Consider the following 14565-nt stretch of genomic DNA (forward strand, 5'->3'; position numbering starts at 1 on the left):
ACCTCATTACAGGTGGTTGTGAGCCACCATGCGGTTGCTGAGAATTGAACACAGGACCTTTGAAAGAGCAGGCAATGCTCTTGACCACTGAGCCATCTCTCCAGCCCCCCTTTCTTTTAAAACATTCTTGCACTCTACACTTCCCTTAAACCTATCCTGTACTACTCCTTCTGATTTCTACCTTCACCTCATCTCCCCACTTCCCTCTTTTTCCCTCCCTCCTTTCCTTACTCTTCACTCCTCTTTGCTGTTTTCTGTTCTTTCCATCTTTTACCTCACACATACACCCTATTTTTCTTCCAACATTCACTGTATACCTCCCTCTTCTTCCCTGTGCTCTCCTCTATCCTACACCTATAACATCCTTTACCCTATACCTCACTTCAATACTGCCTTCTTTTCCAGACCCCCTGATGCTTCCCACTTCCTTCAACCTCCCTTCTTTTCCCAATTTCTCCCTCTTGTCTATTTCCCCCCTCACCATCTTTTTCTTTGGGATGTCTTTCTGTATGCTATGAATATGTGTTGCTCTCATTGATTGATAAACAAAACTGCTTTGGCCTACGGCAAAGCCAAGCCAGAGATACAGGAGAAGAAGGGTGGAGTCTAGGACATGCCCACAGACTCCCAAGAAGCAACATGCAAACAGACCAGTAAAAGACAGCCACACGACAATATATAGATTATTAAAATGGCTTAATTTACATGTAAGAACTAGCTAATAATAAGCCTGAGATATCTGCCAAGTATTTATAAGTCATAGTAAGCCTCTGGGTGGCTATTCAAGAACTAGAGGGGAGAAAGAGATCACTGATTCCACACTATCTCTCCTTCTACTGCCTATTATCGCCTTCTTCTTTTTCCCTTTTTCCTTCTGCCTTTTTCTTTCTCTCTCTTCTTTTCCTAAAATCACACTCTTTCTTCTTACCTGTTTTTCTGTCTTCTTCCCCCTTCCCTTCCTCATTCTCTATTCTCTTCTTCATCCATTTTCTTTCCACTTCTCATCAACATCCATTCTTCTCTTCTTTTTTCTCTACTTGCACCTTCTATCATATCCTCTCCTCCCTCATCTTCCTTACTGCCTTTTTTCTTTGCTCATTTTCTGCCCCACTCCATTCCCCTTCTTCCTCTTCCCTTCAGAGTTTCACATTTTCCTCTTCATTTCTTCTTCCTCTTCTTCCCTCCTTCTTACCCTATCTTCCTGGCTCCTCTTTCCTCCTTCCCTCCTCCCTTCTCTCCTCACCATTTTTCCTTTTTTGTCTTTTCTTCTTCTTCTTCTTCTTCTTCTTCTTCTTCTTCTTCTTCTTCTTCTTCTTCTTCTTCTTCTTCTTCTTCTTCTCCTCCTCCTCCTCCTCCTCCTCCTCCTCCTCCTTCTCCTCCTCCTCCTCTTCCTCCTTCTCCTCCTGATCCTCTTCCTCCTTCTGTTTAGGTAGACAGAGTTTCTCTTTGTAACAACCCACTGAGCTGAAAGTTTATCCTAGAATAGGCTGGCCTGTAACTCAGAGATTCATTTTCCTATGCCTCCTTTAGGTTGTGATTAAACACGTGGACCAGAAAACCTGACTCCCTTCTGTTGTCTGAGGTTTCTGTCCTGCCCAGTCCCCAGACATTTAGTTCCAAAAGAAAATCACGCAGAAGTCAACATTAGTTATAAGCTGATTGGCCCAATTGTTTAGGCTTCTTATTAACTATTATAGCTTATATTAGCACATTACCCTGCCATAGGGTAACATGCTCCCTACTCCTTTCCCTAGACTCTATATTCCACCTTCCCCACATCCTCATGTAAACCCTACTTAGAATGTACCCTTACCAGAAAAACCTTCCAGAGCTCAGTTCATCACCAAACACAGGTGCAGGAAATATCTTCAAAATTAGTAAAATCCCCTCTCAAGAATAATTTCAAATTTTCTATGAATGCCTGTGTGTATTTACAAAGAAGCAACTACATCCCTGGTCCAAAGATAGGGCAGAAGAATCCCTCACGTGCCCTTAGCATAGAGATGAAGACATTGTGAACACCAGGTTGGAGTTTGGCATTAAACCTCTGGCCTGTAAAAGATCAAGCAGTTGGCCTGAGTACTGAGACAGATTGTTTGCCCCCAGTCTCTCGTGGTCTATCTGAAATTGTGGGAAGGTTTCCCAGCCCACTCTTGCACAACAGGCTCCCACCTTTCTATGAGACTTCTGCGCTGTCTGACACTTGTCTTCTTTTTCACCATTCACCTTGATCCTTTCAGCCTCCAGACAAACCCAGGCCTCCTATCACCCTTCTTATTCTCCTGTTCACATCTTCATTTTCCTTCCATCACACATTGCTTTTGATCACCGGCACCACTTCCTGTCCTCCTGTCTAGCTTGCTGTCCCTCCCAGTCATGTTGTCATACATATGAGCTACTTGCCCTCCTGAAGAGAATGAGCTGAACCCATCGCAAGCTTCCTTTTTGCCCATCCCAGGTTTTTACTCTTTATGAACATGGGTATCTTAGTCTTTGTTGTACTTTCTTATCCATCAGCTTCATCCTTTCTTCACAACCCAGCCTATTGCCAACACTGGTACATGGTATCTGGCACATGATGCTCTCTGCAGCATACATCTTGCCTTCCTCTCAGACTCCTAAATTACATCAATTTAACTATCCTGTTTATTGCTCAAATATGTTGACCGTCCTCCTTGCTGCATCCATTTCTCCCTAACCTGACAAGTATGTGACCACCTCTCAGATTTCTGTGCCTCCCACTCTCCTCCAAGCCTCCTATTTTCCTGGTCCCTGTCCTCCCTGCCTTTCGAAGTGCTCCTAGTCTTCTCATGTCTCTATCAACCTTTCACCTTACTCCAGTCTTTTTTGCTCTTGGTGCGTATCCTGCCCTGCTCAGAAGCATTGTGTCCCAGGGAAGTTTCTGAATTTCCTCCATGCTTCTATACTCATACCCAGGCCCCATGCTTCCACATAGACTGTCCCCAAACCTCAGACACTTCCCTCTAGTCATGGAGTATAAACTCACCCTGGTTATACTCTCATTGTCCTAGCTTGCTTCCTATCATCTCAAACTCCTGATTTCCTTGGTCCACCTAGGAGCACCCCAAGCCTCCTGTCCTTCTCAGTCTCACTGTCCTCATCAGACCCTCCCTCCTTTCCAGTCCCCCCTCATATCCCTGATAACTAGATTTCTCATTTACTTCAGGCTCTAAATTAAATTCTTGACAATCTTGCCTTCCTTCACAAGCATTTGCCCTCTTTCCATTCCTGACACCTCAACCCAGATGTTAGCCTTTCTGCAATTGTCGGCCCTATCCTTGGCCTTATGACATGCCATCGTTCTGTCCTCCATCTGTTAAGTTTCAATAGGATCCTCCTTGCCTGGTACTCAGATTCCTAGACCCCCTGGTATGCTTCTGAATCCAGTGCTGTACTCTTCCCGGAAACATGCTTCTCTCCTATCCCCTTTAATCTGCATAAGGCTCCTATCCCCATCCTCAGACCTAGCATTTCCAATCTTCCCATCTTTGGCAATCACTCCCCGCCTCTGGCCTCTACCCATGATATCTGCTTACCCTTGCCCTCCTGAGTTCCCTCTTATTTTCTGGCCAAACACTGTGTCTTCTGCCTTCCTAGCCACAATCCTGTTACTCGTCTCCAGTTCTCTCCTTCTCCCTCCCTTTCTTCCCTTCCTTTTTATGCATGTTTAAGGAGTGAGAGCTTTGTCTGCATGTATATTTACATGCTGAAAGAGGGCATCAGATTCATTTATAGATGATCACAATTATAGGTTGTGAGCAATCATTGGTTGTTGGGAATTGAACTCGGGACCTCTGGAAGAGCAACAAGTTCATTAACCTGTTGAGCCATCTCTCTAGATTTTCCAATCTCTTTTACCCTATCCTCATTATCCTTATGTTGTCTCAGAGCCTCGGACTCAAGAGCATGCATCCCCTTCTAAGCTGCCATCCCTCATGATATCTCCTGTGTGTTCACTGCCCTGTGTGTCTGGGGTCTTCTTGCAACCTGATACCCTCCCCCTAAGACTTACAGAAGCTAGCCTATTGCCTATGTTCCTGACTTGACTTTGTATATGTCCCTAGCCTTTAGTCTTCCCATGAATCTCTTTTTCCAGACTTCTCAATTTCCAGAGCCTCTGGTTCCACTCACTAGGCACACACAGGAAACACTTTGCCTCCTCCCAGGTCTTCTCCACTCTTATTATTCTGATCATGTTCCTCCCCAATAACCTTGGTATATCTGCTGATATTTTCATTTGTCTCTCCTCTCTCAACTCTTATCACCTCCAACATATGGTTCTCAGCTCCATCTTTCCACTCCATTCTTTTAATGCCCTCTAAGCTGCCTGTATCCTCACCACCCTCAGTGTCTGACCTATTCCCTTCACCTCTATCCTGTCCCTGAGTTTCCTGCTCTCTTCACAAACTGTACTGTCCCGCTGACCATTATAGCATGTCAGTGCACCACCTTCTCTGCTCTTCTTCATCTATATTCTATTCTTCTGTATTCTTACCCAGTGATCTACCATCACCCTAACCATCTCCCCCTCCTCTTCTGTCAACTCTACATACTTTAAGTGTCCTATAGCTTTCCAAACTCACCCCAGGCTCCTTTTTTTGTCACCAGGGTTCTGCCCTTCTGTTCAGACTCGTGAAGTCTTCTGAATACTTATGTCGTTCCCACTCTTCTGTCCTCTTTATGCACCAATGTTTGCCTGAGTCTTTTGCACTGTCACCTTCTTCATCCTACTTTCTAGTCTCCCCTACTAGCCTATTACCCCCTCATCCTTTAAATCTGCCCCCCACACATCTACTGCCTATCTCCCAATTATCCTAGCCTCATTTGAGCACCATACTTTTGACCTCAGCTTCCTATCCCTGCTCCCCTGCCTCCCTTCCTTGATCCTCTTCCTCTTGCTTCTTCTCCAGTTATCTCCTTTCATGGAATCTCTCCTCCTTTTTTCTTTACTCCTCCTCAATCATCCCTACTCTCTCCTTCCAGTCCTCCATTTTCCTTCATTTCTTCCTCCCTCTCCCACTTCCCTCCTTCTTCCTGTTACATTCCTCCTCCCTTATATTTCATTAGCCCTCTTACATACTCTTCTCTGGCTCCTCCCCTTCCTTCTCTCTTCCCTCTTCCCTCTTGTTGTATCATATTACTTCATCCCCAGCCTTCCTTTATTCATCTGCCTTACTCATGCTTCCTATTCCTTTCCATCTTCTACCCTCCTTTCTCCTCTGCCTCTCTGTTCCAGACTCTTTCCTTCTCCCTATTTGCTTAGCTTCCCTTTCCCTTTCTTCTTTCCTTTCTAGCTCCTTTTTCAAATTCCAACTTCTCTCTTCTCTATACCTTTTCCTTCCTCTATTTCCTTTTCTCTTATCTTCCCTCTGATTTTTCACTCTTCTTTATTTCAACAAATCTCTTTCCACCTTCTCAACTATCCTGTATCCCTTCTCTTCCCTTCTCCAACCTCTTATCCCCACTTCCCTCCTCCTTACATTTTCCTCTCTCTCCTTCCCCCACTCCCATCTCCCACCTCCTCCTGTTGACGGGTGGTCAATAGAATTAACCAGACTAGCTTTAATGTAAAATATTTAGCTTTAATAAGGGGAAGAAGGGGAGTTTATAAAGCCAAGGTTCCAGCGGAGTGCAGGAAAACAAAAAGGAAAAACAAGCGCACATAGATGGTTTTATAGGCTATTTGGGACCCTGGGGGGGGGGGGGAGAACACACCCCACAAACAAGGTGATTGGTTGAGATGCCCCTTCATCCTTCCACATATTCTGCTCCCTCCTCTTTCATCTTCCATCATCTTCCTTGTTCTTACCTTCTTTTCCTGCCTCCCTCTCACTCTTCCCTTCCATGCTCTACATATGGGAAACCTTCCTTCTATTCCTCTTCTTCATTCCTCTTCTGTCTTCTTCCTCCCTCCTCTCACCTCTTCCCTCCCATCTTGTTCCTCTTCCCTTTTCCTTCCACTTTTCTTTCCCTCCTATTCCCTTCTCCACCTTCTTCCCTTCTCCCTCTTCCTTCACCTCCCTTTCATCATTTCTATCCTTTCTTCTCTTCCCTCTTATTTCCTCCTTCTTTACCCTTATTTACTTCTCTTCCCTCACTTTTATATCCTCAAAAACCCTCCTTGTCCTGTTCCCTGCTTCCTTCTTCCTTCTCTAATATTGTTGTACCCCCCTCTTCTAACATCTCCCTCATCTCACCTCCCTCCTATTTGATACTACCTCCTCTGCCTTCCTCTTCCCGAATCTTTCTACCTCCCACCCTTCTCACATCTATTCCATGCTCTGTATTCTTCCCTCTATTATTTCCTTCCCTATTGCCATCTCCCTCCTTTTTCCTTCTTCCTTTACTTTTCTCCTCCCTATTACTTTATCTTTCCACTACTTTCCTTTCTCCTCCCTCCTCTACTACTTCTACCATTTCTTAATACTCCTCTTTCCTGTTTTCCATTCTATCTTCTCTTCCCTCATTTGTTTCCTTCCCTTTCCTCCTGCCTCTTCTTTCCTCTTGCATTCTTCCCCTTCTCCTCTTCCCTACACTTCCTTTTCCCTCCATTCTCTCTTCTTTTCTCTTCCCCTTTTTACCCCAAAAACCTCTTCCACACCCATCTTCAGACCTCCTCCTTCTTGTTTACTCAACCTACCTAGTCCTCTTGCCTCTGCTTCGCTCTTCCTTTCTACCTGCACTTTACTACATTTCCTTTTAACAATCTTCCCTTTTCTCCCTATTACCTATGCCATCTTCTTTCATCCACATTCTTCTTCCTCCTCAATCCTCTTTCCTCCTCCCTAGTCCCTCCCCTTCCCTCATATCTCCTTTTAACTCCCTTCTCTTTCTTCCCCCATCATCCCTTTGCTTCCTCCCTCCTCTACCCTCCATCTGTTTCTTTTTTCCTTCTGTATTATCTGCAAAATTCTTGCTCCTTCATTTCTGATTATTTCTTCCTCTTCAACACTCCTTTCCTCCCTTTCCCCCTCACTCCACTTCCCTAAACCTGGACATTACCTACTCCCACTTCTCTCCTCTTCACTCCTCCTACCTACTTACATTTCCCTCTCTTCTCCCTTTTCTATTTTACTCTCACCCCACTTCTTGCCTCTTCCTTCCTTTACAGTCCTCATTTGTCTTCCCTCCCCTTTCTTGCTTATCTTTTCTCCTTCCATCTCTTCTGTCCTCCCTCTGCCCTTACCTTCTTTCCTTCCTCCTCTTCCAACCTCTTTACTATTACACCCATATTTTCCCTCTTTCCTCCCTTTGTTTTCCCTCCTTGCACCTCTTCTTTTCTCTCTCTACTTCCCCTCACTTCTCACCCCTGCTTTCTCTTGACCATCTCTAGTCCTCCCTTCTTTATCCTCTTTTTCCCTTTCTAAACTTCCCTCCATACTCTTTTCTCTTCTAACATTCCTCCTCCCTTTGCTTCCCTCCTGCCTTCTCTTCCCTATTGCCTCCTCTACCTGATTCTTTCGTACAATTTCCTCTCCCTCCTCTGCCCTGTTTTCTCTTCTTTCCTTCTTTCCAAATTCTTCCCTCTTCCATGCTTTCCTGGCCTCTGCCATCTTCCTTCCACCCCCACATCCACTATTCTCTCCACTATTGTCCTTTTTTCTCCCTCTTCCCTAGAATTTCTTCCTCCCTATTCCTTCTTATTGCTACCTCCCTGCTTTCTACTCTATTCTCTTCCCTCTCTCATTTCTACTCCATCTAGATTTCCCCCATTAACCTTCTTAGTTGTCTTCCATTTTCCCTTTCTTTTCTCAATCCTCTTCGCTTCTTTTCCTTTCTGCATCTAATTCCTGCTTCCACCATCAGAATTCCAACCTCCTTCCTCCTCCCACTTCAGCACTCCTCATTCTACTTCCACCATCCCTTGTATTCCATCCTCTTCTCTTGTATTCCCTCTTTGTCCTCTTCCCTTATTCACCACCCTCCACTTCCATGCTTTCTTTGTTGCCTCTTCTCTCCTCCATCCTTTCCTATTTATTTTCCTTCCCCTGCAGACTGCCCTTATCTTCCTTGTACTGCCTCTTTGCTCCTCTTTCCACTTCCTTCTTCCATCCTTCCTTTTCTTTACCTCTATTTCCCTCTTCTCTCCTATTACTTCTTGTTCTCCCCTCTTCTCTTTTGTCTTCTCACTCAGTTTCTCTCCTTCTTCCTCTTTTCTCTTCCCTCCTCATGTTGAGTTGTCTCTCCCTCCACCCTCATTTTTCCACTTTACCCTTCTTCCCTCTTCCCATTTCTTTTCCCTTCCTTTCTCATCTTTCTTACCACCTCTTTATACCTTCAGTTACTCTTTCTTTAGACCACTAATTCATTCACCACACTCCTTCTCCTATCTATATCTCATTCTCTCCTTTTTCTTCCTCCATCCTCTTTCCTCCCTCATCTCTTCTCTTCCCTCTTAATTCCTATACCCAATTCCCCTTGATTCCATTTCCTTCTGTAATCCTTTCCCTCCTATTTCCTCCTTGTTCCTCTTCCCTCCTTTCTCCTACCTGCCCTTCCATCCTGTTTTTTTCCTTTCACAATTCTGTTCCTATCCTCCCTCTTCTTGCCTCCTCTGTCCACTACATTCATCCCTCCTATTGTCATCTTCTTCTTCTTCCCTACTTCTTTCCTCTTTTATCCCCCTGCTCTTACTTCATTCTTTCTCTTACCTTCCCTTCTCTGACCTCCTCTCTGCTCCCCACTTCCCTACTCTTCCCTCTTTACCATTTCTCTCTTATTATCTTGTCTTCACTACTCCCTCGACAACATTTCTCCCCCCTCTTCTCTCTTAACTATTCTTACCTCTTCCTTCCCCCTTCATCATCTACGCTCTTTTTCCATCCTGTCTAATCTGCAGTCTTCCCTCATCCCTGCTTTTCCTTCCTCTTCCCACTTACATACACCATATTATTTTATATTTCCTCTTCCTCCCTCTTATTTCCCCATCTAGGATCTTTCCTCATATCTACATTTCCCATTTCTTTCCACTTCCCTTCTCTCTTTTCTTCCACATTCCCTCATATTCCCTCTTGTCTTTCCTCCATTCTCGCCATTCTTCCATTCCTCTTCCATTTGCTTCTCATAGATATTTCCTTCCATTTCCTCTTTTCTCACCTTCTATCCTTTATCCTCTTCTTTCCTCCTTTCCCTACCTCTTCCCCTCTGCTCTCTTCTCACCTCCACACTTCCTTTCTCTTCCTATTCCTTCCTCTTCATTCACTTCCCTTTTCCATCCTCTTGCTTCATCCACTCATTCCCTCCTATCTCCTCTTCCCTTATCTTCCCTCTTCCCTTCTCTCCAATCTTGCCTCTTCTTTTCCTGTTCTACAACCCTCTCCTTTCTACCTTCCTGCTTTACCTATCTGCTTCACTTATTCTTCTTTCTCTTACTTGCTCCTCTACCAACTCCGTTCCTCTTCTGTTCTCTAACTTCTTTCCTTTTATTCACTTCTTCATATTCTTTCATCTCCGCTTACATGCTTCCTCTTCCATTGTCCCATTTCCATCTTCATTTTTATCTCTACTCCCTGCTTCTCTTCCCTTCCCTCTTCCCATATCTTCTCTCCTCCTGTCTTTACCTCCTCTAATTCTTCTTTGCTCCTCCATTTTCTTTCCAGCCTCCTTCCAATTCCTTCTTTTCCCCCTTGTCTTTTCACTTGTCTCTCATCTTCCCTTCTCCTTCCTCTTTTCTACTCCCCATTTTCTCTCCTTTCCAACATACTCTTCTATTTTGTCCTTCATCTCTCCTCTTCCCTCATCCTTCCCCTTACCTTTTGCTCCTCTTCCTCCTATTTTCAATACCATTATCTTCCCCTTCCTTTCTCTCCTCTTCTCACATCTTTTTCTCTTATTCCCTCCTCAATCCTCCTTCCACCTATACCCTCTTTTCTCCTTTTTCTTCTCTCATCTTCCCTTCATCCTCTTTCCTCTGATTTCCTCCACTTTCTTTGTCTCTCATCCTTCCTATTCCCCTTACTCCTTCCAACCTCATCCTTCCTGATTCTTCTTCCCTCCGCTTTCCTTCACTCTCCGTCTTCTTTCCTCTTCCATTCTTTTCCCAATTCTATCCCCTATCTTCTTTAATCCTGTTCTTTATTCCCTCCTCTTGTCTTCCTTCTACACTCCTGATTCCTTCAAAACTCATTTTGTCTCCACACTCCACTCTTCCCTTCTATTCACAATTCTGGTGTGGGACAATTGTCTGTATTCTGTTGATTATATTTTAAATAAATGCTGATTGGTCAGTAGCCAGGCAGGATGTAAAGACAGGACAACCAGAAAGGAAGTAGAGGCGGATCAATGAGAACAGAATAAGTCTAGGAAGAGGAAAGTTTGGTCTGCAGTCCTGACCCAACCACAGAAGAATCAAGATGTTACTACCCTGCTGAATAAGGTGCTGAGCCACATGGCTATCACAGATAAGAGTAATGGCTAATAATGAGCTATATAAGTTATAAGAGTTAATAAGAAGCCTGGGATAATGGGCCAATCATTTTATAACTAATGTAGACCTCTGTGTGATTTCTTCGGGACTTACTAATTGCAGGAACAAGGTAGGACAGAAACCCTGACAAGACAAGTCCTCATCCTTTCTCCTTTGTTCTGCCTCTTTCATCCTCCAGCCACTTATATCTGCCCTCTTCTTGCTTTTGCCTCTTCTACATCCTTCCACTTACCTGCTTTTTTCTCCTTTTAACTCATCTTTGTCTTCTCTCCTCTCTTTATCTTCTTTCATCCATCTTCCTTAATGCTCTTGCTTGCTTGCTACCTTCTCCTATTCCCTCATCGTCTCTTCATCTTCCTCTTGCCTCCCTATCCTCTTCCCTCATTCTATTTACACTTTTCTATTTCATCTCTCCTCTGCTTTCTTTAAATCTCTTGCCTTTTCTGCCCTCGTCCCTCCTTCTTCCTGTTCCTTCTACTCTCCCCTTTCACCTTTTCCCTTCCAACTTCCATTTTCTTCCCTCTTTCTTATTTCTACTTCATTCCACTTCTGTCTTCTCTTTTCCTTCTATCTTCCTCTTCTCTTATCTGCCTTCTAAATCCCCTTTCCCTTCTTAGTACTCTTCAACCCTGCATTCTCTTATTTTCTTCTCTTAGCTCTTCTTTCCTCTATCCCTTCCCTTTTCCTTCTCTCTTCTCTCCATTTCTCACCTCCCTCTTCTCCCTTCATCACTCCTCTTCCTGTGCCCTCCTCCTCACTTCACCCTCCTCTTTTCTCCTCTCTCTTTATCTCATTCTCTCTCCTCTTTTGCTTTACCTTTATTCTCTTTTAGACTTTTTCCTCATTTCCATAGCTTTTTCTTCCATTATCCATGCTCTTCACCTTCCTTCTCTTTCAGCCTCCCTCCTATTCCAAGCCCTCTTCTTCCTTCCTCTATCTGCATTATTCTTCTTTCTCCTTCTCTCTCTATCATCTTGCCTTCACCCTCCCCTTCAACTTCTCTTTTCTAATCCCCCTTTTTTTCCACTTAGCACTTCTTCCTGCTTTTCTTCTCTCCCTCGGATTTTTTTCCCTTCTCTTCCTTCCATCTCTCTTTCCTTTCATTCCTTCATACTCACTCTTCACTGCATTCCTCTCCCCTACTCCTTTCTCCCCCTCTCCCTCCTCTTATCTCAGCTTTCCTCTTGATCCTTCTTCTGTAATTCTCCCTCTTTCTTATTCTTTCACCTTACATTTTTTTCTGTCTACTATCCTCTATTTTCCAATTTCCAATTTTTCATTCTTCCATTCTCTTTCCTCCTTTCTCTTCCCTCTCTTCTATCTTCTCCTTTTCCTCCTTTTCCTTACTCCTTTTTCTTAATTAATTTTCCATTGTCTTCCCTCTTCTCTCCCCCCTTTTTATCCTTCCCTCCCCTTCCGTCTTTTCTACTACTCTTGCCCCCTCTTTTTTTATCCTTCCTCTTCTCTCTTCTAAAATTTTTGTAGGCCCTATTACCTGAGTTTTGCCTTCCCTCCACTTCAATAGCCCATCTCTTACCTCTCTCCATTGTCCCATTTCCTCTTCCATTTTCCATCACTTTCAGACTTCCTTCCTCTTACCTCTTCTACACTCGTTTCCACTGCTCTTTCTCCTCATCTCTCTTACCATCACATTCCTATTTTTCTTATTCCCTCCTCTTCTCCCCTCTTCCCTGCTAAATCTGCTTCTCTCTCTCCCCTCTCTCCTGATAACACTCTTTCTCCATGCTTCCTCTTACCATCTTTCTCTTCTCTCTTCCTTTCTTTTACCTTCATATAACCCTTCCACTTCCTTTCTCCCTCTGCTTTCCTCCTCCATCCACTTATGCTTCCCTCTACATTCTCTTTGTTCTCTTCCTTCTTTTTTTATTTTCCATGTTCCGTCATCTTCACTCCTTTCTTTTTTTATTTTAATATTTTTTTATTTATTTATTTATTAAAGATTTCTGTCTCTTCTCCGCCAACGCCTCCCATTTCCCTCCTCCTCCCTCAATCAAGTCCCCCTCCCTCATCAGCCAAAGAGCAATCAGGGTTCCCTGCCCTGTGGGAGGTCCAAGGACCACCCACCTCCATCCAGGTCTAGTAAGTTGAGCATCCAAACTGCCTAGGCTCCCACAAAGCCAGTACGTGCAGTAGGATCAAAAACCCATTGCCATTGTTCTTGAGTTCTCAGTAGTCCTCTTCACTCCTTTCATCTCATTTATCCTCCCTCTTACCTTCATCCTTCTCTGCATTCCTCTTTGTTCTTCCCACCTATCTCCTCTATCTTACTCTCTCCTCTTTCCCACAACCTCTACTGCCTTCTTCTCTCTTTTTCCATTTCCCACCACTTCCTGATATCCCCTCAATCTTCCTCTAACCTATTTCCTACTCTTCTGACTTTTTTCCTCTTGCCTCCTTTCTTCTTCCTCTCCAGCCCTCTCTTCTTAATTTCCCTACCTCCTTTTTGCTTCTTCTTTCCTTCTATTTACTTCCTCCCTTCTCTTCTGCCTTCTTATCGCTTTTCTCCTCTTTCATATTAAGTCCTCCCTCCTCTTCCCTTCTTTCTCTACTTATTTTTCATCATGTCTACCCTTCTATATTCCTTCCATTCTATTTACTCCTCCTTCACCCTCCCTCCTCTTCACTACTCTCCATACTTCCCTACCTCTCTTCCCTTTTCTCTTCTGCTCCTTCCTCCCACCTCTTCTCTCCCTTCCTCCCACCTATTTTCTCCATCCACCTCAGATTTTACTTTTCATCCCTCCTCCCTACTCTTTTTTCCTGGCCTTTACACTCCTGCCTCCTCTTCCATCCTCTCTCCTCTCTTGTACTGCCTCCTCCTCTCTTAAATTTTCTGTTCCCTTTTACCTCCTCTTCCCTTTTCTCCTGCATTCCCTCCTCTTCCCTCATCTGTAACCTTCCCTCCTCCCTCACATTCCCTCTTACCTTTTCTTTGCTCTCCCCTCCTTTCTCCTTTTTACTCTTCTGTACTCTCCCCCCATCTTGATCCCACCTATTCCCTCCTGCCTTCTCTGCTTTCTCCCTCTTCCCCCTTTTCCTTTTTCACTCTTCTTTCCTTCTTCCTCCACTTCCAACCTCTCTCCTCCCTACTATTCTCTCTTTCATATTCCCTCCTTTTCAGCCTCTCTCCATTGCCCTACTCCTTATTCTTCCCTACTTTCTCCCCTCCCTCCTATTCCTGCCCTTTTTCCTCTCTCCCATTTTCCCTTCTCATTTTACCTCCTCTTCAATCTTCTCTCCTTTTCTCTTCTCATAACTCTTACATCATTTCCTCTCCTCCCTTTTCTTTTCTCATCCCCTTCCATCTTCCCTCCCATTCTTCCCCCTCCTCTTCCCTCATGCTTCCCTTCCATGCTTTCTTCTATTTTCTTCTTCCCTTCTCATTTGCCTTTCTCTTCTTCTCAGTCCTCCTTTTTCTACCTCACTCCTGTTGCCTCCTCCCATTACTTCCCTGTTTCATGTTCTTATTGTCCCTCTTCCTGCTTCTCTCCTCTTTCTTCTACTTCATTCCTGTTTTTTTCTCCTACTACTTCCTTGTTCTTTTCCCATCTTTCTCCTCCTTCTTTTTTCTTTCTCCCTTTGCCTTCCCACTTTCTTCTTCCCTGATCTTCCCTAATGCCTCTTCTTCAAGCATCCCTCATGTTATTCCTCTTCTCTTTCCCCATCTGTCCTTGTCACTCCTCCTGCCCCTTATCTCTTTACTCTTCTTCTCCATTATTTCCTCTCCCTAGTCTTCCCTCATGCCCTTTTACACTATTTCCTCATAACTGCCCTTCCTTCCCCTTCTTCACTCCTCTTCCTTTCCCTTTCTCTTCCCTATTACCTTCTCTTCCCTAATTTTTCCACTTATATGCTCTTCTCTCTTCATTCCTTTTATCTCATCTTCCATTTTTTCTCTTATTCCCTTCCCTTTTTCTCTTCTCCCTCCTCTTCACTCATTCCTTCTCTTCTTTATACCCTGCTGTTCATCCTCTTACCAATTACCCTTTTCTTCCTATCTGTTCACTTATCTCCTTTTCCCTTTTCTTCCATATTCCCTACCCTTCCTTTTTTCCATTCTTTCTTTCTCCCCCTCTCCTCCTCTACTCTCCCCTCTC

This window comes from Microtus pennsylvanicus, chromosome X (assembly GCF_037038515.1).
Source record: "Microtus pennsylvanicus isolate mMicPen1 chromosome X, mMicPen1.hap1, whole genome shotgun sequence".
NCBI classification, from domain to species: Eukaryota; Metazoa; Chordata; class Mammalia; order Rodentia; family Cricetidae; genus Microtus; species Microtus pennsylvanicus.